General features: G+C 62.2%; 1 pseudogene; it reads left to right on the top strand.

Annotated features, from left to right (window-relative positions):
* Positions 1–5,000, top strand: part of LOC126141700 (large subunit ribosomal RNA) — a 7,932-nt pseudogene that overhangs the window by 801 nt on the left and 2,131 nt on the right.

Below are 5,000 nucleotides of genomic sequence, written 5' to 3'. Positions count from 1 at the left end.
TTCCCGGATGACGGACCTACCTGGCCCGGCCCCGGACCCGCGCCGCTGTTGGCTCGGGATGCTCTCGGGCGGAATAATCGCTCCCGTCAGCGGCGCTTCAGCTTTGGACAATTTCACGACCCGTCTTGAAACACGGACCAAGGAGTCTAACATGTGCGCGAGTCATTGGGCTGTACGAAACCTAAAGGCGTAATGAAAGTGAAGGTCTCGCCTTGCGCGGGCCGAGGGAGGATGGGGCTTCCCCGCCCTTCACGGGGCGGCGGCCTCCGCACTCCCGGGGCGTCTCGTCCTCATTGCGAGGTGAGGCGCACCTAGAGCGTACACGTTGGGACCCGAAAGATGGTGAACTATGCCTGGCCAGGACGAAGTCAGGGGAAACCCTGATGGAGGTCCGTAGCGATTCTGACGTGCAAATCGATCGTCGGAGCTGGGTATAGGGGCGAAAGACTAATCGAACCATCTAGTAGCTGGTTCCCTCCGAAGTTTCCCTCAGGATAGCTGGTGCTCGTACGAGTCTCATCCGGTAAAGCGAATGATTAGAGGCCTTGGGGCCGAAACGACCTCAACCTATTCTCAAACTTTAAATGGGTGAGATCTCCGGCTTGCTTGATATGCTGAAGCCGCGAGCAAACGACTCGGATCGGAGTGCCAAGTGGGCCACTTTTGGTAAGCAGAACTGGCGCTGTGGGATGAACCAAACGCCGAGTTAAGGCGCCCGAATCGACGCTCATGGGAAACCATGAAAGGCGTTGGTTGCTTAAGACAGCAGGACGGTGGCCATGGAAGTCGGAATCCGCTAAGGAGTGTGTAACAACTCACCTGCCGAAGCAACTAGCCCTGAAAATGGATGGCGCTGAAGCGTCGTGCCTATACTCGGCCGTCAGTCTGGCAGTCATGGCCGGTCCTTGCGGCCGGCCGCGAAGCCCTGACGAGTAGGAGGGTCGCGGCGGTGGGCGCAGAAGGGTCTGGGCGTGAGCCTGCCTGGAGCCGCCGTCGGTGCAGATCTTGGTGGTAGTAGCAAATACTCCAGCGAGGCCCTGGAGGGCTGACGCGGAGAAGGGTTTCGTGTGAACAGCCGTTGCACACGAGTCAGTCGATCCTAAGCCCTAGGAGAAATCCGATGTTGATGGGGGCCGTCATAGCATGATGCACTTTGTGCTGGCCCCCGTTGGGCGAAAGGGAATCCGGTTCCTATTCCGGAACCCGGCAGCGGAACCGATACAAGTCGGGCCCCTCTTTTAGAGATGCTCGTCGGGGTAACCCAAAAGGACCCGGAGACGCCGTCGGGAGATCGGGGAAGAGTTTTCTTTTCTGCATGAGCGTTCGAGTTCCCTGGAATCCTCTAGCAGGGAGATAGGGTTTGGAACGCGAAGAGCACCGCAGTTGCGGCGGTGTCCCGATCTTCCCCTCGGACCTTGAAAATCCGGGAGAGGGCCACGTGGAGGTGTCGCGCCGGTTCGTACCCATATCCGCAGCAGGTCTCCAAGGTGAAGAGCCTCTAGTCGATAGAATAATGTAGGTAAGGGAAGTCGGCAAATTGGATCCGTAACTTCGGGATAAGGATTGGCTCTGAGGATCGGGGCGTGTCGGGCTTGGTCGGGAAGTGGGTCAGCGCTAACGTGCCGGGCCTGGGCGAGGTGAGTGCCGTAGGGGTGCCGGTAAGTGCGGGCGTTTAGCGCGGGCGTGGTCTGCTCTCGCCGTTGGTTGGCCTCGTGCTGGCCGGCGGTGCAGGATGCGCGCGCCTGCGCGGCGTTCGTGCCCCGGTGCTTCAACCTGCGCGCAGGATCCGAGCTCGGTCCCGTGCCTTGGCCTCCCACGGATCTTCCTTGCTGCGAGGCCGCGTCCGCCTTAGCGTGCTCCTCCGGGGGCGCGCGGGTGCGCGGATTCTCTTCGGCCGCCATTCAACGATCAACTCAGAACTGGCACGGACTGGGGGAATCCGACTGTCTAATTAAAACAAAGCATTGCGATGGCCCTAGCGGGTGTTGACGCAATGTGATTTCTGCCCAGTGCTCTGAATGTCAACGTGAAGAAATTCAAGCAAGCGCGGGTAAACGGCGGGAGTAACTATGACTCTCTTAAGGCGGCCAAGTGGCGGCGGTGTGGCTGCATCCGGACTTGGCTTTTCGAAGTGCGGTCTTGATGTAGTCGTGCTGCTGCTGCGAGGTGCCTTCCTTGGGTTGTAGTTACAGGGAGAGTGATGCGCAATACATGGGCCTAGCCCTCTTAGCCTCTCCTCTCCTGCGGTCTTCTCCCCTTCTCGTGGGCCCGCTGATTTTCGCAGAGTGGAAGACCGCACCAGGGGCTTGGGGGGGTTACCAGCCCCCCCTCGCATTATCCCTTTTAAGTTGGGGGCAGCAGACAAGTAAATAACAGTGGTGGCCCTTCCGCTGAAGGTGCCACCCCAGCTTCCCCAGCTCCTAGCCGGCCAACCGGCCGTGCCGAAGATCTTGTAACTGTTGCAGCTATCTACGCCTGTAGTGAGTGTCACCGTAACTTCACCACCAAGACCGGTCTCGGGGTCCATCGCCGCCGCCAACACCTTGCGGCCGCCAACGCAGAGATCGTCACGGAGAGGCATCGCGCGAGGTGGACGGAGGAAGAAGTCCTGTCGCTCGCCAAGGCGGAGGCCGAACTGTTCCTTGAGAGGGACGCCCGGTTCTTCTTTGTTAATCAAGAACTCATCAGGATGTTCCCCGACCGAACGCTCGAAGCAATCAAGTGCCGACGGCGGCAAGCTGCCCACAAGCAGCTTGTCCGCCAATTCATGGAGGCGCTTGAGATCGGTCGGGGGGAAGAGCCGGCGTCCCGCCGGGGAGCAGCGAGCCCGCTGCCTGACGCGGGCGAGACCGCTGCGCCGCCTGTCGACGCAGCCGAGGACTTCGCGGCCGACACCACCGGGCCGCCGCCGGAGGGGCCGACTGACGCCGCCATCTGGGAGCATCTGGCGGGGCTACCTGCTTCCGCCCAGCGTTTCTCTGCCCTGGATCGAGTCATTGGTCTAGGGCGGGGCACGCCGCCCGATGTCATCCTGGGCATGCTCCCGGATGCCCTTGCGTCGGTCGGGTCCAGAGGGGAGAGATCGATCACCAGGACACAGCGGCCGCGCCAACCATCTAAGCGGCCGCCTGCAGCGCCGCCGACGCAGAAGCGCAAGCGGCGCCGCTGGGAGTATGCGAGAACGCAGGATGCCTTCCGAAGGTCGCGTGCACGTTGCGTGCGCGGCCTCTTGGATGGCACCCTGCTCCAGCCGCCACCTGCCATCCCTGGTCTGCTGGACTTCTGGGCGGACCTCTTCACTAAGAAGCCCATTTCCACCGCGGGCTTCATTCGTGACCGCCTCCTCCCGCACTCGGAGCCTGTCGCTCTCGAGTGCCTATGGGGGCCGGTCACACATGAGGAGGTCGCCGCCGCGTTGCCGCCCAGGGGATCAGCGGCCGGGCCGGACGGCCTTACCCCAGCGGAGTTGCGGCGCCTGCCGCACGAAGTCCTGGTGAAAGTGATGAATCTCTTCCTTCTGGCCCGCGCCCTTCCGGAACGCCTGCTTCGCGCGCGGACGTCCCTTCTCCCGAAAACGGCTGCACCAACATCCCCCGCTGACTTTCGCCCCATTACGGTCTGCTCGGTGCTGGCGCGGACCTTTCACAAGGTTCTCGCGTCACGCCTGATGCGCGCCTGTGCTGTGGACGAACGTCAGCGGGCATTCATCCCTCGTGATGGGATGTTGGAAAACACGTTCATCTTGGACACCGCCCTCACCGACGCAGTTCGCTCCTGCCGCTCTGTCTTTGTGGCGTCGATCGACGTATCTAAGGCATTCGATTCGGTAGATCATGCTGCCCTTCGCCCCGTGCTGAAGGCGCATGGCCTGCCGGATTGTTTTGTCGAGTATGTCGAGCGGTGCTACGAGGGCAGCACGACAGTGATAGCGGACGGCGCCGGCGTGGGCGTGTCTGTGCAGCCAGCACGGGGCGTCCGCCAGGGCGATCCCCTCTCCCCCCTCCTGTTCAACTTTGCGGTGGACTACGTTTTAGGCCAACTGCCCTCTCACATCGGAGCTCGGATCCTCGGTCGCAGGGTCAACGCTGCGGCCTTTGCAGATGACGTCTTGCTGTTTGCAGCGACCCCGAGGGGCTTGCAGTCCCTCATCGATGCAGCTACCGCAGCCCTCGCACACCTGGGGCTGCAGATCAACGCCCGGAAGTGTTTCACCCTCGCCTTAGTCGCGTCAGGGCGCGAAAAGAAGGTGAAGGTGGACAGCAATGTCACCTTCACAGCAGGCAATACCACCATGCCTGCCCTGCGTGTGGGTGAAACCTTCCGGTACCTGGGGCTGCAATTTTCCACGGCGGGTCGCTGTGTCTTCAATCCACGTCGCCACCTGGTGGAGCAGCTTGACGTCATCTCCCGAGCTCCGCTGAAGCCGCAACAGCGCCTCCACGCTCTCACCAACGTACTTCTTCCTGGCCTGTACCATGGGCTGGCCCTCAGCCGCACCCGGGTGGGTGCTCTGAAGTCGGCCGACGTCACCATCCGGGCCGCCGTCAGGAGATGGTTCCGCCTTCCGGCGGACACCCCCCTGGGATACTTCCACGCTCCTGTTGCCCAGGGGGGCCTCGGCATTCCATCCTGCCGTTGGATGGGTCCAACGCTCCGTCGGTCCCGTCTCCTGGCGCTGAAGAAGATAGGGCCAGCCTGCGAAGGTGCAGGCTTGGATGAGGTGCAGCGTGAGATCGAGGTGCTGGAGCGCCACTTAACGTGGGAGGGCCACCTCCTCAAATCGTCAACGCAGGTTGGGGAAATGTGGGCGGCGCGCCTACACATCGCCATTGACGGTGCGGCGCTGTCATCCTCTGCCGCCGTCAGTGGCCAACATCAGTGGGTCGCCGACACCAGTCGCCTGCTATCTGGGCGTGAATACATCGACGCCCTCCGCGCCCGCATCAACGCCTTCCCTACGAAGGCACGGCGCAGTCGCGGGCGGGAGGCGGACACCAGAT

The sequence above is a fragment of the Schistocerca cancellata genome, unplaced genomic scaffold, assembly GCF_023864275.1.
Source record: "Schistocerca cancellata isolate TAMUIC-IGC-003103 unplaced genomic scaffold, iqSchCanc2.1 HiC_scaffold_745, whole genome shotgun sequence".
NCBI lineage: Eukaryota > Metazoa > Arthropoda > Insecta > Orthoptera > Acrididae > Schistocerca > Schistocerca cancellata.
The sequence above is the reverse complement of the archived record's forward strand: the minus strand, read 5'-3'. Positions and strand labels throughout refer to the sequence as shown.